General features: G+C 46.9%; 1 protein-coding gene across 7 annotated transcripts in view; it reads right to left on the minus strand.

The window, feature by feature from the left end:
* The window catches only part of GASK1A (golgi associated kinase 1A), a 67,583-nt gene that overhangs the window by 39,493 nt on the left and 5,118 nt on the right, over positions 1-22,972 (minus strand). Inside the window, exon 1 of one of the 7 annotated variants that reach the window (XR_006701097.1) lies at positions 7,830-7,990. The exons of the other annotated variants lie outside the window; for them this stretch is intronic. The gene's annotated coding sequence lies outside the window, so the exon portion shown is untranslated. Of the gene's footprint in view, positions 1-7,829; positions 7,991-22,972 lie in introns of those variants that run through there. 7 annotated transcript variants of the gene reach the window in all.

The following is a 22,972-nucleotide window of genomic DNA, read 5'->3' on the forward strand; positions in this document are numbered from 1 at the left end:
GTCAGAGAATGAGATAATTCCTCTCTACAAGGACGGCCATGAGAAAGAAATGAGTCAAAATATGTAAAGGGTCTACTACATGCTTTGGTACGTTTATTTTTATTTATTTATCTTTTTAACGTTTATTTATTATTGAGAGACAGAGAGAGACACAGCATGAGAGTGGGAGGGGTAGAGAGAGGGGGAGACACAGAATCTGAAGCAGGCTGCAGGCTCCAGCTGTCAGCACAGAGCCCGACGTGGGGCTCGAACTCTCAAACCGTGAGATCATGACCTGAGCTGAAGTCGGACGCTTAACTGACAGCCACACAGGCGCCCCTGGTACATTTATTTTTTAAATTTATTTTTTAAAAATGTTTATTTATTTATTTTTGAGAGAGAGAGAACACAAGCGGGAAAGGGCAGAGAGAGAGGGAGACATAGAATCTGAGGTAGGCTCTAGGCTCTGAGCTGTCAGCGCAGAGCCTGACGTGGGGCTCAAACCTATGAACGGTGAGATCATGACCTGAGTTGAAGTCAGATGCTCAACCAACTGAGCCACCCAGGTGCCCCAGCTTAGTACATTTAAATGAGTAGTGGGATCGATGTTTCTGCCTCCACTCTCTGAACACCCTTTACCTTTCTGGGATCTGAAAAATATACCCATCCCCTTTCCTGCACTTGGCATATTGTAATGTCAGAGTAAACAATGGGATATTTGGGAGCACAGTTCAAGGCAGAGGCTGAAAGAGAAACTCTTTCATCATAAAACTACAAATGTAAGTTAAGAGGAGACCACCTTGGCAATGGGAAAAGTCTTGTCCATCCAAAGATATCAAGGATGGAACAGGAAGGAATTGCTTGGCTTAAAAACACGTTGGAAGGGGCACCTGGGTGACTCAGTCAGTTAAGCGTCCAACTTCGGCTAAGGTCATGATCTCACAGTTCATGGGTTCGAGCCCCACATCAGGCTCTGTGCTGACAGCTCAGAGCCTGGACCCTGCTTTGGATTCTGTGTCTCCCTCTCTCTCTGCTCCTCCCCCACTCACTCTCTGTCTCTCTCTCTCTCAAAAATAAATAAACATTAAAAAAAAAAAAACATGTTGGAAGGTGAGGAGAGAAAGGGTAGGAGCCAGAAAGGAAGTATGTGGAGGGACTAAAAGGAACAGACTGAGATTTTGACAAGAGTGGGGGTTTGGGTTCCACAGCAACTGTGGGAAGGAAAGCCAGGAGAGTAGAAAAGAACCCAGGCCACAGGAAAGTGCTGTGCTGGGGACAGGAGCCACCCCCAAACTCCCTATCACTGCCTCCATAGAGGGTGGAAGATAGCCCTTCAACATGAAAGGCAGTGATATTGGTGATATTTCTTCACTATTCTTCCTTCCTCCTCACCTTGCCATGGTTTCACTGAAAAGAGAATATACCTCCCCACCCACTGTCTTTGACTTTGGCCACATGACTTGCTTTGCCAGTGGAATATTAGTGGACATCACATATGCCACATCCTAATAGATGCTTTGAATGTGCTTGTGTGGTTTGACCTTCCTCCTTGCAAACTTGTCCTCCAGTATGAGAGGCATAGGCCCCAGATGAGGCACCTGGAAGGGACCTGAATCCCATCCCCCACCTGGAGCTAAACCAGCCATACCCACTGGGCCTAAACTACACATAGACCTTGAACCAAGCTGTAGGTGTATATCGTAAGCCATTGAGATTGTAGGGTTGTTCATCATGCAGCATTATCACAGCAAAACTTAACTAACACAGATTTTTTGGTGGTTTCTGTTGGGCTCCATGTGTGCCCCTGGTCAGATAACAGCAAGGCAGTTTAGTAATGAAGCGCAGTGCCTTTCCCTTGACTAATAAGGGCGTAGTGCTGTCACTACAGATGGACTCAGGCTATGATGAAGATAATGACAGTACACCCTGGTCACAAACACATCCCAGGAACAAGTTTATTCCATAAGATGGGCAGATGGCATTGAGGGAGCCTTCTGTGAGATGGAAACCAGAGAGACCTTTTGAGAAGGACTTTTTTGAAGAAATCCAGTACAAACTGGTGGCCTTTGCACAGAGTCAATTTCAGAAACAAGGACACTAGAGGAAAGGACTCGATTACGGTTTGTACTGTAACAGCCAGCAGGAGACTTTTTCTCATTTCTAAAGGGTCACAGAGAAAGGAATGTTCTACTTTGAGAAAATCCTGTCAGGATTTACTTTTGGGCCCTAGCCCTCTCTACCCCAGACCACTTCCCAGAATTCCCCGCTCTGAACCCTGACGTCCCCCTGTGCTTAACAACTGTGATTCCCACCGGCTGCTGCACGGGAACCAAATGACAGAGACAGAGGCAAAGCCATCTTTTCTCAACTCCCAGATGTCAGAAAAGGATGACAAAACCCTGGTCCTCCACTCAACTGCCATGGGTGATGGAATAACATGCTGAGCAGGAGAGGTGGAGAGAAGACAGAGATCACAGGTTCCTCTCTCCATCAAAACAAATAAAATTACAAAGTATTTGTAAAGTGTTGCTTGGTGGGAGAACAGGCAGAGGGAAGCCATGTGATTGTGTGTGCGTGTGTGCATGTGCGTGTGTGTGCACACGCACCCATGCGCACGTTTAATAAAACATGTTTGGCCCTGGTTCCGGAATCATTATTAAAGGTGTGAAAGACCCCTCCATTCTGCCCCCCGACCTCTGCTCTCTTCTAAACGAAACGATCCCTACTGGCTGATCACTGATTCATCATCACTCAGGCTCTGAGTTAAGACTGGCAGAGATTTTGAATTAGGAGTTTCTGTTCCATTTTTTAAAGAACAGTTGAATAATTTTCATAACAAAACCATGAGTAGAGTGAAAGGGAATACATAAGCATATTTTCAGAGGGCCGGATTAAAACCACATGTCAGTCCTGTGAGTCATACTGCATGCTAGACCTGGTCAAATTCTGCTTTCCTTGGCTGAACCCAGAGTCAGGCTCCAGGCGGGGGAAATTGATCTGGCTTAAGCCTCTGGGGGCAAAGGCGACAGGCACAGCCCATTAGAACTTCTAGGCACACAGCGTCCCTCTCCCAGTAAGATCTGCTAGGTCCTGGGGGCCTGGAGCTCTTTGTAACACTGTGGGCAGAAGCCCAGGTTGCCTGTCTCCTAAGCCACCACCTAGCCAGGCCCCCTTGCTCAGCTTCATTGGAGAGTTGTGATTTTCCTTCCACATCAGCAACTTCAAGGCAAGAAAGCACTTTTGCCCCTGTAATTTTTGGCCCAGCCAATTTCCAGGAAAAAGAAAAAAAAGAAGCAATGATGACTAACATTTATTCAGTGTTCACTGTGTGCCTGGGGCTGTGTGAGGAACTTTACTTCTCTTAACTCATTTAATCTGTATGCCAGTCTTATAAGATAGGTATTAGTATTACTGCCCCATTTTACAGGTGAGGAAAACAAGGCATAGAGAATCAGGGTGACCCAAAGCTCACAGTGCCAGTAAGGACAGCACCAGGACATGAACCCAGGCAGTCTGGCTCCAGAGCCACTGACCTAATCACTGTGCCACTCTGGGAGGAGGCTGCCACCTAAAGCCTCTGCTCCACCCCGGATCGTAAAAGACTGCCTTTGGGTCCCTGGGGCAGGCCCTGCGTTTGAAGGAGGCTCACCCCTTTGAGACTGCTCAGTTCATCTGTGAAATAAGGCTTGTGTGAGATCAAGGGTAGATGGCAGCCTTTTCTCAATGGGGAAAATTAAGGGAAAATAAAAACATTTCCAGGCTACGTTTACTTTTCTTTCAAAGTGAAAATAACTTTATCTCATGTCCTACTTCATTAAATAAAAGAGTATCAGTGAGAGAATGCCACCATTTGACCCACTCAGATCTGTGCATACTTGAGAGGGAACATCAGAAGCAGTTCTCTAATAATTTCTTATTCTCAGGGCACCTGGGTGGCTCAGTTGGCTAAGTATCTGACTCTTGATTTCGGCTCAGGTCATGATCCCAGGGTCATGGAATCGAGCCCTGAGTCGAGCTCTGTGCTGAGGGTGGAGCCTGCTTGGGATTCTCTCTTTCTCTCCCTCTACCCCTGCTTGGCATTCTTTCTCTCTCTCTAAAATAAATTTAAAAATAATAAAAAATTTGCTTTCCTTAAATTAGGTCTATGGCTTAATCTCAAAACCAGACAGGTTCTAAGCCTCCTGTTCCTTCCAGAACCAGGTGGTGCCCACGTTTCTTCCAGCTCAAGCTTTCTTAGGAGTGTAGCTAGGAATACACTTGCGGCGAGCATAAGGGATAGACTTGTTGAGTCACAATGGTATGCACCTGAAACTAACATAACATTGTGTGTCAGCGATATCTCAAGTAAAAAAATAAAAGACTATAGCCAGGAAATTGAGCATATCTGACTTGAGAGGTGAATACAGTAGATTCGATTAATAATAGCCACTCCCCACAGTATATGTACTAATGTGATGATTTTTACAATTATAGAAATTGTACAGAACGGTAGAGAAAGATTTAGAGAAGGACCTTGCTCAAGGTCACAAAGCCAGTCAGTGGCAGACAGGATTTGAATTTTTCCCAAAACCCACGTACTTTTTCACTCTACCACAGAATGATGAAGGAAGCCGTGAGAGATAGAAGTGAGTTTAGGGAAGGGATAAGCATGGCAAAGGAACCTGGGATTTTGTGCCCCTTTCAACAACGTCCTTTGGCTTCACACAGTCTTTATTTGCAGCAGTTTGGTGGATGTGAAGTCCTAGAAGCCAGCTTAGTCTTGTAAATAGTGGGTTCTTAAGGACGGAGAAAAGTCCTTCTTGAAAATGAAAATCTCTTTTTATCTCCTCCCACCCTTCCTTAACCTGCCCAGGTAAATGCTCTCCTTGGCACCTTTGAAGAAAAGCATTTTGAACAGGTAAAGGCACCATAGATATTTGACCTTGGGGGATTTATGGCTGAGATGGGGACTGAAGGTTACTTGGAGGTGACTTGAAGTTCTTGTGAGGCTCGGATTTAAATCTAGTTCACCCCAGGCAAATGATTCCATGAATGTCTGGCCAGTTCTGCTGCTTAGCTTCCATAACATAACTTCAGGGATGCAATCACCTTGTGATGTGACAGAAACCTCCTGGTTGCACGAATAACAACAGCTTGTGCTTGGGATGGGAATGAAGACCAAATAAGTTGCAACAAGTGATGGTTCTCAGCTAGGAAAAGAACTGAAACAGGGAGAAGGGCCCCAGAAAACACAACTTACAAAAAAAGTAAAGAGAAGAATGTTAAATTTAGAAATGGCAGACATTAGTCCTCGGTGAAGATATGCTAAGCACTAAAAGACCATCTTGGCAAGCCCAGGAAAAAAGGCCTCTGTCACTCATTCTTTCACCCCCAAACACCTCAAGGCCTGCCAAAACTTCTGCCAGCCATGAGGCCAGCAGGAAAACAACAGATTCAGAATCCAGGCTCCCAGAAGTCAAGTAAATTACGGGACCAAAGCAACAGCTGCCTAGTAGATCCTCAAGAATGAATGAATGAATGAATGAATGAATGAATGAATGAATTGCATTTATTCAAAAGAGTCACTAACACAGTGGTGGGATTCAATGTACACTAGGGGGGAAATTACCTCCTTTGGACCAGTAGTCTCAAAACCTTTTGATGACATACACTTACTAGTAAACATTTTGAGCACATCCCTCTAATACTTCCCACATTAGTTTACCCAATATTTACAAACTGTAAGCAGGTAGTGCTAAATGAATATGTTCATTGTAAAACATGAACAAGAAATGAAAAATTAGAAAAGGATCAGGTAAAGCAAATGTAAACAGAAGTTTTAATATTTTTTATACTGTAATCCAGTGAATTATCTAGTGTATCCCTGAGGCGCGTAAGCCCCACCCTGGAGACCTCTAATCTAGAAATAGTCTGTTTCTTCATACAAAAGATGACTCTGGCAAGGAATAATCTGAGTTTGACTACGCTCATCTGTTATTTTTAAAAAATGCATACTTACCCCCAGTGTACTGAAGATGATTTGAAGGGGATATGGGACCAAATAAAATAAATCTTTTCTTGTGTAAATCAGGCGAATCACCAAGATTGAGGTCAACAATCTAGAGACTCTTCTCAGAAATCAGAGAACAGGTACATTTGAATGAGAAAATCAGAGTCTAATGAACACCTATAGCCCTCAAATGTTCAGAAATGAAAATCAGGGGGAAAAAGGTCAGGAAACAAGAGATTGGGAATTGTTGGCTTTGACTATCAAGAATATGAGAACTGGGGCGGTTAAGCATCTGACTCTTGATTTCAGCTCAGGTCATGATCTCACCATAGTGAGTTCCAGCCCTGTGTTAGGCTCCGCACTGAACATGGAGACTGCTTAACATTCTCTCTCTCTCCCTCTCCCTCTGCCCCTCTTCCCTGCTCACGTACTCTTGTCCTGTCTCTCAAAATGAAAATAATGGAAGAACTGAAGAATGAGATTCTGCTGTGAGCCAGTGTTTATTCAACTCAGCACTGTCTAATAAGAATATAATGCTAACTGCGTATGGAATTTTAAATTTTCTAGTAGCCACGTTTTAAAAAGGGGAGGGGCACCTGGGTAGCTCAGTCAGTTAAGCTTCCGACTTCAGCTCAGGTCATGATCTTCTGGCTGGGCTCATGAGTTTGAGCCCCGCGTCGGGCTCTGTGCTGACACCTCAGAGCCTGGGGCCTGCTTTGGATTCTGTGTCTCCCTCTCTCTGCCCCTGCCCTACTTGCTCTGTCTCTCTCTCTCTCTCTCTCAAAAATAAACATTAAAAAAAATTTTTTTAATAGCTAAATAAAAAGGGGAAAGAGCCAGGTGATATTGACTTTAATAATATTTTTTACTTAGCCAAATACATCCGCAATATTATCATTTCAACATTTTATCAATATAAAATTGAGATATTTTACATTTTTCGTAATACGTCTTTGAAACCCAATGTGTATTTCACACATACTGCACATCACAGTTCAGACCAGCCACATTTCAATATGTGTCTGGTGGCTACCATCCTGAACAGCACAGATCTGAACTTAGGCATAGATCCTTGGAACCCCAGGAGTCTACAGTGTTAGAGAAATGCTATACTAAAGGATAAACAGCACCGTATCACTTAGATCAACACAACTGTAAATCCAAACACAAAGGCAAGCATACAATTTGTAGTAGGGTGGCATTCCAATTTCCAGGAAAGTTAGATTCTAATAGAGCAAATTAGACAAAAATTAAGTCTTGATCAAAATTACCCTTGAAAATCCCTTAAGAAGGAAACTAATACACATCAGTTTTTCCTTCAACATTAGAACAGATGTTGAGTGTTTTGTCTCAAGTTGGGAAATTCTTGTAGCACACTCAGCCTTGAGAAACACAGCAGACCAACTACAGGGGATTCTGGGAGAGGAAAGTTTGAACACAGACCTACCTCGTTCCATTAACATTTGGAAGGAGATTAGCAATAATTAACACCAGATTTCTAATCAGCAAAGTTTCTAGTAGTAAAAAGAATCCAAAACGGAAAGGAAGGTGTGTGTAACAAGAGAAAAACAGGTCAGGGAGCTGCATCGAAAGCGGCAGGAAACAATTCCAGTGGGAGAGAGGGTGGCTGAGGGGAGAGGCAGCAGGCCTGATCCCTGCAGCCTCCAGGGTAAGAGGACCCAAGGTGCGGAAGCCTCCCCAGCTCTCAGAAATTCTTTCTCCAAAGCAAGTTTGACTGCCCTCTCTTCGTCACACAAAATTTAAAGTACATGTATGATTGCCCCAAAGGTCCCCAGTGCCCATGGTCTAATTACACCCCCAGAGGCCCACCTGTTCCCACCTTCGCCCCTACCTTCCTCACCTTCTCTAATTTCTCACCGAGGCTCTTGGCAAAAGTAGGTGTTCCTGGAAATCAGCTATACACCACCACCAACCCCTCGCCGCCTGCAACTTGAATCTCAGTTCTTCTCTTGTGAAAGGGATCGGGTGGATCAATGTTTCCCCATCTGCAGCTTTGTGTTCATAAATAAATAAACAACCACTGTATCCCTGCCCATATACTTGCTAAGGGCTATGTGAGCCCTCTGAGCACAGAGCAGCAGTATTTCGTAACATCTGGCTCCTTTTCCTCTGTCCTGGCCTCCTGCCCTGGTCTGGTGGGGCCAAACCCATTTCGGGCTTGATGTGACCGCATGCTGTTTGGATTGAGTTGCATCGAGTGTTAGAAGGGATGATCTCTTATCCTGGACCGTGTATCCCCACCAAGTTCCACCAAGAAGAGACACTGGAAAGGTTCTGCTCCTCTCCTGTGTCATGAAGTACAACTTCTCTCTGCATATGACCCAGGACAGGCTTTCTGGACTGGTCCCACCATGCCAGAGCTCTGGTCAGACAGAGTTCTGTCAACGTGAATATCCAGTGCTGGGCGTTCCCAACACTGGGGCATCTGGAATGGTGTATCTGGCGGGCAGGGGAAGGGCAGAGGTGGAAAGGGGGATGAAGAGCCAAAGAGAGAGCTCTCCCAGGCAGGAAAATGTAGGCTAAACTCCATTTGTCTCCTGTGACAGGCATCTACTGGGTACCTCTACTGGTGCACCGTGGTGCTGTGGGGTCCAAAAGAATGGAAATTTCCCTGTCTTCAAAAAAAAGTAATATTCAATTCAGGAAATGGGTCCAGAAGAAGACTTTAAAAAGTAAAACTATGAAACCAAGAGAAAGTAGTCTTCAGTGTCCTCTCTGCCCCATTTTGCCCCCCAGTACAACTAAAACTAAATTGTCTATAACCCCAGACACTTGTTGGATGATTATACAGTTAATCTCATGGGAGTAGCACTGTAAAACAACAAATGTTAAGAAGGGCAGTGTTTACCAAGTATTAATGTGTTTTTCCTATTTGCATTCCTGAGGACCTGTGTGAAGCTTATCCACTTACCTGGGAGTGTCAGAGCTAGCAGGAAAGCCTCCCTAGCTCTCAGAAATTCATTGTGTTACAGAAGAGATGTAAATGGCTGGCCCAAAGTTCACTTTCTGTCATGCAAAATAGAATTATGTGGAAATTCATGGACTTGTATGCATAGCTTCTGTCTTGAGAGATTTCCTAGGCTCCTTCACCTCCCTCTTTAGCATCAAAGGCCAAACCTGGAGAATCTAGTTGATTTGGCCCAGGGGCCACCAGTTTGAAACCCCTGGATTATACAAGCTCTAAATTATTTCCACTTCTGAGATTCTGCAGCTCCCTGTATTTCCACAGACCCGAAAAGGAACTTAATTAAAGAGCTATAATCCTAACTCTGGAAGTAGTAGAACACAGCATTTATTTGTTAAATAACGAGTAACTATTGATTTGCCTTGTTTTGGTAGATGGGAGTGGGAAATCATCTGAAGGTCACAGTGGTCTCACTTGACCCTCAGGAGCACACAGCCCTAGCCCGACCGCACAGGACTGGGCCAGCTGATGACAGAGAGTAACTCACGGTCCTTAAAGTGGAGGTTGGATGACTACTGTGGTAAAGGTGGTAATGGCCTCCTAAGATATCCAGGACCTAATTCCTTGAAACTGCGGAGTTTGTGTTGAAAAGGGGGACTTTGAAGAAAAAGAAAGAAAGGAAAAGGGGCTTTGCAGGTGTGATTGAATTAAGGATCCTGAGATGAAGAGATTATCCTGGATTACTTGGTGGACCCTAAATAGAACGGCAAGTGTCTTTACAAGAGGGAGGCAGAGGTAGATCTCACTACAGAAAAGAAGGCAATGTGATGAGTGAAGCAGATAGGAGTGATGCTATCTGAAGGTAGAGGAAGGGGCCACAAGCCAAAAAATGCAGTGGCTAAGCGAAGCTGGAAACGGCTTCTCCCCTAAAGCCTCCAGAAGGAAGCAGCCCCACCGACACCTTGACTTGAGCCCAGTGACACTGATTTCAGACTTCTGACCAGAACTATAAGAAAACAAATGGACGCTGTGTTAAGCCGCCAAGTTTGTGGTAATTTGAGACAGGAGCAAGACGAAATTAATACAACCTCCACACTGTCTGCTGTAGAGATTGGCCATATGGCCTCCCTTAAGATGTCTTCCCACTGCAGAAGTCCCTGGGCAGCCCAGTTCTAAGAAGGCCATGTCCAGCATGCCCATCTTGGGAATCTAAGTGTCTCTGTCAGGGTAGGCAGTTGGTGGAGGCAGCCTAGAAGACTCAAAGGACCACCTCCTACCCTACCCCAGATGGAACAGCAGGGAGGTGGCCTTGGCCCTGACAGCTGGTCCAGGTCAGGGGCTCCTGACCACCTTCACCCTGGGGTTGGCTGCAGGTGGAGGGCACTGGCCCGTGGAGAAGCATCAGTGTGCACCAGCTCCGTCCAGAATGCAGAGTAGATGTCAGCAGGGTGGCACAGTGATTTGAAAATGCAACAACAGGCACATTGCCTCCAAAATTGGCCTCATTCCTGGGAAACTAAACCAAGCTCAAGAAGGGGGGAATGGCCATATTAAAATGAGGGGGGAGTTCAATAGACTGTCACCTTGTGGGCTGAAATCCATGTAGGGTCTGGGTCACTATCAGATTTTGTTTTTAAGGAAAGGAAAGGAATAAAAGAGAAAAGAGAGAAAGAACACATGAGTTAATGTATCTCACAGGGATAAGTGTCATTTCAAAAAACCTATGTACACGCATACACACATGTGGAGTCGCAATGCAAAATATATTGCTAAGCACATCAGTAAAAGAAAAGTCTGAAAGCCAATGCGTTCAATGACATAGTTGTGGCAGTCAGGACCTGGTAAGAAACCACAGGTTTTTTCCCTGAGTTCATGTGCTAAGAAAGCTGACAATGATGGTAGAGTCCCCCTCCCGAAAATCTGGGCATCATCAATGGCCACAGAGACCAAATCAGGGCCAGTCATGGGGAGGGGGTGGTGAACCAGTAGAAAGGAAGAGCCATCAGTAGGAGTCACCCTACAGAGCCATGCGTATCACATTAGCCCTCAGGCCCAGCTGGGGGAGAAGGCCAGGGTGTCCTAGCTCTTCACTTGTTTCTACAACAGTAGAGACAATGGCACCTATCTCCCAGGACTGACGAGGGTGTTTATGAGCTAATGTGTCTAAAACTCATAAAGAAATCATAGGGACACAGCAACAGTTCAAAAGATGGTAGCTGCCATTGTTATTATCCTGTGAAGAACGGACCACGACAAAGGACAAACTGGGCTGAAGAACTCCCTACAGGTCCAACCTCTAGATGCCATACAGCAGCCATTACCTCTCTCAGGAGGACTGGTTTCAGAACCATGCCTGTCCTGCTGGCACTGCCCCTCCCCACCCCTCCCCTCCCCCCTACCTCTTCTGCCCCTCCCCTCCCCTGCCCCTCCCCTCTCCCGTCCCCACCTCTTCTCCTACAGCCTCTTCTCATTCTGGGGTTCAGGTCCCCAGGACAGTCCACAGCTGGTCCTTCGTCCAACCAACTCCTGAAATTTTGAGTCTTCCAGGTATTCCTTCTACAGAATTGTGCTCACAGCCAGCGCCCTCCCACAGAGATGAACAACTAGGAGATGACCAGGACCACTTAAAGGACTTCAGAAGTGATCAGTAACAGCACAGCAGTTCAGCACAGAGGCTCCGTTATCCCAGCAATACTGCCTACTTGCTGTGTGACCCTGGGCAAGTTACTCACCTTCTTTGCTTCTTACCAGGTCCTGACTGCCACAGCTATGTCATTTACCCGCTGGCTTTCAAACTTTCTTTTTACCAATATGCACAGAAATACATTTGACAACGTGACCCAAAGTGTGTGTGTGTGTGTGTGTGTGTGTGTGTGTGTGTATAAGTGAAATAAAAGCTTCATGAAATGACACCCTTAAGCAATAGAATGACTCATGTTTTCTTTCTCCCTTCTCTTTCCTTCTCTTCCTTTCCCTTCTCTTAAAAAATAATCTGGTAGTGACCCACTAATATGGAACTTGCCATTTTCTCACCTGTAAAATGGGGGAAATAGACATACCTACCTATAGTGGGTGCTATCCGTGCCTTGCCCATATCCCCTCCCACAAGCGGCTTTGACTCTCTGCCTTCAGGCTTGCTTTGGATGCTGGAATATGCCCGCCAGGAAGTTAATACCCCCCAGGATCAGCCATCAACCCATGACAGACAGGAACTGGTGGGTAAAGTTCCCATCTGCTACAGCTGTCAGGTAGGACGACTCTGAGGCATGTTCTACATAGTCCCCCTGAAGTCCCCAGCAGGAACAAGCTCCAGCCCACAGCGGTAACCTGCTCCTTCCAGCACCCTGCATCAGCTGCCTCCTGGTCTCACTCTCCATTCCCCACCCCCTCAGCCTCACCTGCTGCTGTCTTATACTGCCATCTTCCAGATAAATTACTCACATTGGAATCCTTGTCTCAAGGTCTGCTTTGGGGAGAAGCCAACCTAAGACACAGCCTTCTAGGGCAGTTAGGCAAATTCAATGAGACAAATGTCAAATGCTTACAAGGATTTCAGGCTCCTAGTAGATGCTCAATAAATGTCAGCTGGGAGGAGGGGGAGGAGTGTTCCCTGGGCAGTGTCACGTGAGGTTCAGCTGGAGAGGGAAGAGTCTGTGGGGTGAGGGTCAGAGCAGCCCATGGACAACAAGCCCGAGGGAGTGTATTTTTGGAAAACAATGTTGTTGCTCAATCTGAAACACTTCTGTGGGTCACACACAAAACTACATTCCTGTGACCCTCTCACAGGCGGTTGCAGTTGGTCACCTAAGGTACGGATCTTAGAGGGCGGAGGCTGGACAAGAAGGAAAACTTCTGTGCCTCCTGCCCCTAGCAAAGAACCCTGGCTCACGGAGCTGCCCATCACAGGGGCCCTCAGCCCTGCCCCTGAGGGAACAGGATTCTAGCCCAAGTTCTAACCTCAGCTCTGACTCACTGCTCAGCATATGAGGGAAGCATGTGCGGTTCTACCTAGGGTTGTTACACATGCAGCCGCTAGGTCTCTGCTCCAGGGACAGAGTGACCTATCTGTCATCGGAAAGACAAACAGTCTCTCAGGGTTTGTGCACATTCTCCAGGGACTCCACAAGTCCTCAGGCTCGGTACAGATGGCCCCAGACCACAGGCATAGGCTAAGAAAGGGACGGAGCAGCCCACATCCAAATGGTCCCCGAGACCCACACTCAGCCCCTAACCACAGGACCAGCCCCCAGAACAAATGTGGCCACCACAACCTTTCTCGAGTCCCCAAGCTGTTTGACAAGTGTCCTCTGTGGGCCCAGAGGGAGGCAACCGTTTACCAGGCTGGCCTGCCATCACCAGTCCGTTAGTAACACATGGGCTCGGAGCCAGACTGCCTGGATTTTGATTCCAGCTCCACTGTGTCATTGCTGTCACCTTGGGCCTCAAGTTCCTCATCTGTATAATGGCAATAAGAAGAGTACCTCCTTTGTAAGGTGGACTATTCATTAGTTCATTTAGCAGAACCTCCTGAGCCAAGTACTCCTCCAGGCAGAAGAGACAGGCCGTGAAGAAAACAGACAAAAGTCACTACCCTTATGATGGTGACATTCTGGTGGGAAAAGAATGTGACTTCGTAAAAATAAAAACACTCCACTGAGCACCGCGAGAGTTATATGAGCTGTTGTAGGCAAAGCATTCAAAACAAAGCCTGACACATAGCTATGTTCGATCAGTGTTAACATTCTTACTATTACTAGTCTCATAATTTTCTAGCAACACCCATGGGGTTACCTCCATGGTAGGGCTTCTGGAATCTGCACGGAGAATGCATGCCCTACAGGTTGGGGTGTAAAGCCTCTGCCCACTCCTGAGTTGAGAGGGAGTTAAACATAGTCCTTTACCTCTCCCTCCCTGCTCGCCCTTGTTCTGCTGTCTCTACATTGATTATACGATGGGGCCTTTGCAGTCCTGCTGGCCCCAGGAGTCCTCTCTGTATCCATAACTGAATTACCATTTTGTTCCAGCTCACAAGAGCACCAGTGTGGGAACACCGCAGGCCAGATGGAATTTTGGAGACCCTGTCATTTGTTAGAAATTTTCTCTGGCTGCCCTTGTATTAACTGCCATATATTTTGCTCTCAGGCCCAGGAGTGGAGCTGGGGTGGGAAAGGAGTAGGGATTTCTTTCTTTTTTTTTTAATGTTTATTTTTGAGAGCAAGAGAGACAGAGTGTGAGTGGGTGAGGGGCAGAGACAGAGGGAGACACAGAATCCGAAGCAGATTCCAGGCTCTGAGCTGGCAGCACAGAGCTCGATGCTGGGCTCGAACCCACAGACCATGAGATCATGACCTGAGCCGAAGTTGGACGCTTAACTGACTGAGCCACCCAGACGCCCCAGGAGTTCTTGCTTAAAAACATACATCAAGTTTTTCTCTAGGCCATCCCATTCCAGCCTTCAAGAGTATTCTACTCCCTGGCTGCTCAGAGGACAGGACACAACCCCAGAGAAGGGGCAGAGGTGGGGGGTGGGGGGCAGTCGGTTTTCCAGACACAGTTCTCCCCTCTCTGGCCAAACCCATGACAACAGGGGAAACTGAGCCAACAAAGACACTAAGGGAAGACTCCACCTCAGTCTTGTCTTAAATCCATCCCAGTTGTAGCAGGTCAAATGGACGTCTTCAGGATAAGGCGTAGAGGAGACTTTGTAAACTGGGACCATCGGCCAAATCTGGCCTACAGATGTGTTTTGCCTGGCCTGAAGTATTTTTACTAAATTCAAACCAACGTTTAAAAACCAGGATATTTCACATAAAAAATCCAGATTTGGGGCTTCCCTTGAAAAGAGGAAGTTCCAGCCACAGCTTGGGCCCATGTTCTCACACAGATGGAGTAGAGTACGGCTCGCTTTCAACAACATGCTCTCTACAGTTCGTTGCAGGCCCCGCCATTCCCTATTGTCTCCTAACACCGAGGAGGAAAGACCTTTGCCTCTGGGATCTCACTAGCTTTATCGTCTTTCATAGAAGACAAACACTTCTTTGACCATGGCTCAATAAAACTTGAGAAAACAAAGCAGATTGATTTTTTTTTCCACTATATCCAGCTTACTTCATTCACTGTGCCAGCGGCCTGGGTTCTATCTGCACATCAGTTTATACTTATTGGTTCAGAGCTGTACCACTCAATATAAGAGCCATTGATCACATGTGACTGTTTACATTTAAATTAATTAAAATTTGAAATCTTCATTCCTGGTCACACTAGTCACATTTCAGGTACTCAATAGCCACTGTGGGTAGTGGCTCCCATGACGGGCAGCACAGAATAGAGGATTTTCATCACCTCCAGAATTTATATTGGACAGCTCTGGAAAGACTTAAATGTGATATATGGGAGGCTACCACCCAATTAAAACACTTGCTGAGCACCTCCTCTGCATCCACACTGGGTGCTGCAGGAGAGCTGCTGTCTTCCCGGGGTTCACAAACTAGGCAGAAAGCCATAGGCAGGGACAAGAGACAACAGGAAGTGCCCAGGGGTGTCTCAAGGACCCTCTCAGTGCTCCAGAACAGGAGCAAGTCTCACGATACAAAGAAACGCTCTGCTTGTCCATCGCACGTGCTCTTGGTCCAGAAACAGGGATTCCCTGTGTCCTCGTGGAGATGCTGCTTAGATGTCGGGGGCTCGGCCCCCCATGTTTTGGAGGCTCCTCAAGCTAAACACACAGAGAGTCGAGTTGGGCTTAAGAGCTCCCCCTCAGTGTCGGGGCTCCTTTGCTCAGCACTGGCCTCCCTTATCCCCAACACCCTGCTCTAACACACCTGTGTCTCCTGCCCCCACACACCATTCCCCAAGGCGGTCCTGCTCCCAGGCCTTCCCAAATCCGCACCCAGCCCACCCTCAGGGCTCTCCTATATTTGAAGACGATATACCTGGGACTCAGATTCTCAGCACAACACTCTCCACAACGAACTAATTTCCAAGGATATTTCCTTTTAACAGAAAATTTCCAAAGACCAGGTATCAAGGTAAAACACCTAAATTGTGAAAATATTCAGGCTAATCGATTGGAAACAGTGTCGCATCGGTGGTTGGAGGGCCCGCCGTGAAGTCCTTCCTATTGGTAACTGTGTGACCTGGCCATTACTCAGCATCAGTGTTCTCTAAATTACTCTATTACTGATCTCTAAAATGGGTTTAATGACACCAGCCTTAACAGTTGAAGGATTAAGGATTCAATGAGATAATCTATAAGAAAGCCACAAAGCCCAGGGCAAATATATGTTGTTATTAGTACTGAGAGGAAATTATATTTCGACACCCAGGAGAGTGCCTAGTACACACAAGAAGTTTGTTGAAAATTATTTTTTAAGTGATCCTGGAGTAGAGGCCGAGGGAAGATACTTTTAGGCAAAGGGGGCCGTTAGCACACTGCCAAGATCAGATCACACAGATGAATGCCTACACAGAAGCAGGAGTTCTGAATCTTTTTAGCACCAAAGACGCTTCTAGTCACCTTGTAAAGCCATGGATCCTTCTCAGGATGCTTTCTTTAAATGTACAAAATAAAAGACATAGCGTTCCAAAGGCAATCAATTATATTGAATACATTGTATTGAATATACTATATGCTGAAATAAAGTTAGGACAGTCACCTAAAAAATAAATGTATGGTATAATAATACATGTTCTTCTTTATCAATACATTAAATAACATATCTACCAGCACATCTAACAACAAGTGCACTTTCAAAGCAGTCAGGAGAAAAGAATATGCTTCAAAGTCCGTGTCTCCACTGTCATGACATAAAATATCCGTGATTCCTCCTGGTGACAAGGTCGCATGTCCTGCTAACACTATTCTGGTTCGTGCCTAGATTCCTTATTAAAGAAACACTGCATTTCAGTTAGGGGTTTCCTTAGTAAAAGTAAAGATGTACCTTTTCTTCAGTCAGGTGTAGGGCTCCCCTGAATTCTATGTATGGACTCCAGGTCAAGAATCCTCGAATGACATATCCTTTTACTTCTACCACTTGATTCCATCTTTCTCTAGTTCACCACTGTAGGGATGGCTGATATAATGGAATCCCCTTTATAGCATATACCACCCCCCCCCCCATTCTAGAACCCTTTATGCATTGGAGCTAGGGTCCAAGGCTACTCCCCACTCCTATTCCCCTTGAGGCACTGAGGGATCCTACTAACAGTTGTAGAGGCTCAGGCCTCTGCAGCCCTGTCTGTTGTCTAGGAACTATGTAATCACAGCTCTCATTAATTGCACACTTGGTATATGCTGATGACCATGATATGCAATGCTTTTTCCTCATTATAGTGTCAAACACACAATCTCACAAGGGGATGGTATTATGTTCATGGGGAAACTGAGACTGAGGTTAAAGGTCCAGTGACTTTCCCAAGGTTAAGTAAGCAGGGTTTGAATTTAATTCCGATTACAAATCACCTTTTGAGGATACAAAAATGCAAATTTGAAGGGATGCTTGCACCCCGATGTTTAGAGCAGCATTATCAAGAGCCAAGCTATGGAGAGAGCTCAAATGTCCACAGTCTGATGAATGGATAAAGATGTGGTATATATATATATATATATATATATATATATATATATATATATACAATGTAATTACTCAGCCATCAACAAGAATGAAATCTTGCCATTTGCACAACATGGATGGAACTAGAGCATATTGTGCAAAGCGAAATAAGTCAGTCAGAGAAAGACAAATACCATATGATTTCCCTCATACATGGAATTTAAGAAACTCAACAGATGGACATATGGGAGGGGGGAAGAAAAGAGAGAGGGAAACAAATCTTGAGATATATATATATATATATATATATATATTTTTTTTTTTTTTTTTTTTTTTTAGAAACAGAGGGCACAAGTGAGAGAGGGGCAGGGGGGGGGAGAGAGAGAGAGAGAGAGATAGAGATAGAGAGAGAGAGAGAGATTGAGAACCCCACAAGGGGCAGAGAGAGAGAAGCAGAGCTCAAGCTCACCAGGGGGACTCAAACTCATGAACCGTGAAATCATGACCTGAGCGGACATCAGATGCTTAACTGACTGAGCCACCCAGGCATCCCAACCATGAGACTTAACAATAGAGAACAAACTGAGGATTGGTGGAGGGAGGGAGGTGGGGGATGGGCTAGATGGGGGATGGGTATTAGGAGGGCACTTGTGATGAGCACTGGGTGTTGCATGTAAGTGATGGATCACTGACTTCTACTCCTGAAACCAATATTGCAGTGTATGTTAACCAACTAGAATTTAAATAAAAATTTGAGGAGGAAAAGCACCCTTTGAACCCTTCATGCTTTAAAACTGTATCAAGTAAGCTTTCGCGACAATTACAGTTGAAACCCATCCACCCTGGGAGTGAGCGCCACTGCAAGGGGGGTGAGTGCATGTGAACAAAGGGCCAGGAGCCTTTCCCCCCTCTCAGTGAAGTGACTAAACAGAGTGGCATTGCCCAGTCAGCCATCTGCACCCCCACCCCAAAGGGAAATGATGGCATTTTAACTAGAGTTTCAAGAGAGAATGTTCTGGGGGGAAAAAAAGGAATACAATAGCGTCTTTGTAGTTGCAACAGGATCTCTGGAGTGCCAGGGGAAGCGAGGGTAGTAGGGGGAGGAGGGCGAGACAGAACTCGGTGACTGACTGCGTGAACTGACTGGGCCCGGGGCCCTGCAGACAGTGGCTGGTGCACAGGGAGGCCGGCAGGGAGTGCTCAGACTGTCTAGGAGGCCACCCCTGCCGCCAGCCAGTCCCTGAGCCGGGGTCCAGTTCCCCCAGGAGGTACACACTGAGCCTCTGTATGGACAGACAACAGAGCCACTCTGTCCTAGAGAAAGAAGCGTGTGTGCCCTGCCCACCTTCCTCAGAGCACAGGGATGGACGCCCAGATGGCCCATTCACTAGCCATCCCAGCCTCGAGCCCTCACACTGCCTACAGCCTCCACCTCCAGTGCGTCCAGAATCCCAGACAACACAGCCCCGAGCCCCACCCCAGCCTGGGCACAGCTTGAGACTTTTGCTCCTCCCTACCTGACCTCCCTCCCCTGCTTGCTTCCATCTGGGTGGTCATCGGTTATCACGTTTTCCCTGGGGCTGGAATTCGCTCATCTCCTTTGGGGAAAAGAGTGAGCCGGTGCCACGCTCGCTCGGTGCCATGCTTTTTGAAATTATGACCCTCTGATATTGACTATATTTGATTTGGCTATATTTGGGTCTTCTCTTCCCACGTCAAGCATGGCACCAAGCATTTAAAAGTACTAAAGCGATCTTAAAAAGTTTTTAAATTATTGCCCTCAGTTTACAGTCCGGATGGGAAGATGGCCATAGACGACACTGCCCGCCTAAGTACTTAGCTGGATTGTAGAGATTATTGAAGGAGGTATATGCTGCTCGTTTATGTATATGAAGGAGTAGATTCACATGGACAATCTCTTTCCAGGAAATGTGGAAAATGAGATATAAGAGACAGAATGTCTTGACAATTCGCCAGTGCCTGATGCATTGGGAGTGAATGCCCAGCACTGGTGCAAAACCAACGGAGGTAAGGCCAGCCACTGGATCAGCCGGGTTTGCTCTGCTGTTAACGCCCCCGCCCCCGCCCCCCACAGCAGGAGCACGGGGCTGATGCCCGGCATGTGAAGCACGGAGAGAGACGGTGTCAGTGAGACTTCGTCGGCCAGGACAGTGGAAAACATCACTGCTCTGCCAGAGGGCAACACACTGCTGAAAGCAGCCCAGGACACTGTGCCCGCGACAGCCCCAGCGCCCTGCATCCCCTGAGCGCCAGGATCACAGGCTGTGAGGAGCTCTTGCCTGCTCCCCCATGGGGCCAGTCCTTTTCGTCTCTGAGCCTCTGTCCCCTCATCTCACATCCTCACGTCTCTGGCGTTGACGCTTCTCTTTTTCTCTCCCTTTCTCTCTTCTAGTCCTCTCCCCTCTGATGTCTTCCACCAGTTCTCTGGCTGATAACATTTCTGAAAGAATCCCTATCTGACTTGGCTTTTATACATGGAGCCATGAACCTGTTGCCCGAGCCAAAATGAAAGCATTTGAATTCTCCAGATGGCTCTCTGGAAGAGGCTGTTTGCTCATTGCAAGCTAACACCCTCGAAAGCCAAACAAAAACTGCCCACAAGTAAACAGCATGTGACATAGCCCCTTCCTGCGGCCACTTAGTAGAAACCCAAAGTCAAGCCCGTGGCAGGAGGGGAAGCTGGGGACAGAGAGATGAAGGAGCCACACACTGGCCGGCAGGGAGCACTGGGGACCACAGGCAAGGTGGCGGGGACAACAGAGCCAACACCATACTCATTCATTCTTGCGACTGCCCCTACCCTACTTTGATGATTATAAGGGCAGAACCAATTTAGAAGGTTAGGGGAGAAAAGTCAAACACTTCACTGTAGGTCTTAAGAATATAACATAGTAATCTCTTTTCTAGAATTAAAATGATTGGCATCATTTTTAAGTCAGTTACTTCTACATCATGATTACTTCTGAGTGTGACTAAAGGGCACCATCAGATAAATAAAAATGAAAATGAAGAGAGAGGAAGACGGCAGACAAGAGGCCTGTATACCTACATGGCTGGACAAGAAACAAGTCACTCCTGACCTGCCCAGGCTCCCTATCTGAGGTTACCAAGGACTAGCGGTTCTCCAGCCCAAATATATCCCTCTCACCTGTTCCCTCCCAGCCAGTCACAGGGTCCATCCTCCCTCATGTCCTTCCGGATCACCTTCCTTTCCCAGACACTCCCCTCCACTCCCTGTAGCCTCCCCTCCCTCTGAAACTGCTCTCTAAAATGCAAACCCATCTCACCTCTCCATGCTCAAAAGCTCTTCCATTGGCCTCGCTGCCCTCCGCTGCCCTCCGGATAATTAACACAAATCCACCCATGCCCAAGAGCCAAACTCTGTCTCCAGCCCTATTTCCAGGAGGTTCCCCCTAACTCACTTTCAGCCAACTTTTGACAGCTCACTTTTGCCTCCAGAGCTTTGCACATGCTGTTCCTTCTGCTAGACTGCTTTCCCTTCTTGTTGTTCTGTTATTTTAAGGTACAGTACAACTAAAATCTTTGTGGACAGTTCTAGGAGTTTTCACACACATGTATAGAACCACCACCACAATCAGGAGACAACAGTTCCGTCGCTCCAAAGGCCTCCCTCGTGCCCTGCCTTTGGAGTCACAGCCTCTCCATCCCCAGCCCCCGGCAGCCCTCACCTGTTCTCTACCACCTGTGGCTTCATGTCGCCCAGAATGTCAGATAAATGGAATCACACAGTAGGTAACCTTTTGAGATGGGTTTCTTCCGCACAGCAAGTGCCTTTGAGACTCATCCTGTTGTTGTGTGTAGCAGTAGATTGCTGTCTTTACTGCACAGTATGGCTGGATCTCACCCTGTTGGTCCAATCTACAGTTGAGGACATTTGGTTTGCTTCTAGTTCGGGGAAATTATGTATAAAGCTAGTGTACGCATTTGGATCCAGGTGTTTGTGTAGACAAATGCTTTTCATTCCTCTGGGGTAAATACACAGGAAGAGGATTGCTGGGTTCTGTGGGAAGTGCGTATTTAACTTTACAGGGAACTGACAAGCTGTTTTCCGGTGTGGTTCTATCACCGTACATATCTACCTTTAATGTGTGAGCATTCCAGTTACTGCGCATCCTGGCCAGCACTTGAAATTGTTAGGGCGTTTTGCTGTTTAGCTATTCTAATAGATAATCATGGCTTCTCTTTTCTTCAGCCATCCTTAGACACTCCCCCTGCCTCCCCACTCCTCAGAAGCGCCCTTCTCTGCCTCCGCATCAGAGCATTTAGCTCACAGGACAGAAACATTTCTTTGTGCTTCCCTCTGCCCTGAACTTACCACCTGCTGTGCCCCACATATACACCCACATGGGCACGCACACACAGATGGCATCACCAGACCACATACTCCCCAGGGACAGTGTCTCTGTTACTCATCTTTGAATTTTCTGCCCTAGCACTATGTCTGGCTTACAGCCGGTATTTTCTGAATGGATGGATGAACGGCACGGCAGCAAAGAGAGAGGGAGAACACAGATACACTCGTAACAGAAGATTGTGAATTCCTCTTTCATGGCCTTCTAGATGTGCCACTTGAGAATTCCAAAGCCACTGGGACAGACTCAAGCCCTGCCTAGAAGAGACACATGTTCACTGAGAACCGTCAAGGCCTAGAGAACAGTGTAAGGCTCCTGCTGTTTCCTCACCCTCCACTTCCCCTTCTCCCTCCCTTTCACTCTTAACACCCAGTCACCACTGAATTCACCAGCTGCTATCATAAGGCACCTTCCAGCTTCCACTCAGTGAGCAGTTCCAGGGCCACCTGGCTGGGCCCCCCGGGGAATACAGCCATATCCCAGGCCACCTCAAAGAACAGGGTCTGTATCTGTATGTGTGTGTTGGGGGTGGGGGTCCACACAGAGAAGAAGGGCAGCCGGGGGCTCACCCACAAACCACTGTTTTATCCTCACTCTCGGGCCAGATGGTCCTTCAGAGGCAGACTTGTGTAGGCCCATCCAGACAACAGGGGGATGGCACCCCAAGCTCCCCAGATGGAAACACATCCACAATCACATCAAAAAGGGATCTGAGCAAAGACGGCCCAGGTTTCTCACAGCACCTGGGCCTTGAAGAACCCTGATGCACTCTGTTTCTACACTGGTACCCTGGGTGGGAGGGAGGGCTGGGCCTCCCAAGTCTGTTCTGAGGGGGCTGTCGCCATCTTTGAAGCCTGTTTGAAGCACATTTCTTTCTCTGGCCCTTGAAACAACTAAGGAACTCATCTCTTTGTGAAGCTTATTCCCCACCCCCACTCCCAACCCACTGCTTTGTGAACCAGCCTCTTCTGCAGCTAATTAAGGCCAGTGGATTATTTACAACCCTCTGCTCCCTGGCCAGTCCTGTGCAGAGCCTGGCTCATCTATGCAGCAGGTTACAGGGGTGCCCACAAGAGAAAGGGTATCAAATTCCCCATGGGCTCCAAGGGCTGGAATGTCACTGTTCCTAGTT

The sequence above is a fragment of the Leopardus geoffroyi genome, chromosome C2, assembly GCF_018350155.1.
Source record: "Leopardus geoffroyi isolate Oge1 chromosome C2, O.geoffroyi_Oge1_pat1.0, whole genome shotgun sequence".
NCBI classification, from domain to species: domain Eukaryota; kingdom Metazoa; phylum Chordata; class Mammalia; order Carnivora; family Felidae; genus Leopardus; species Leopardus geoffroyi.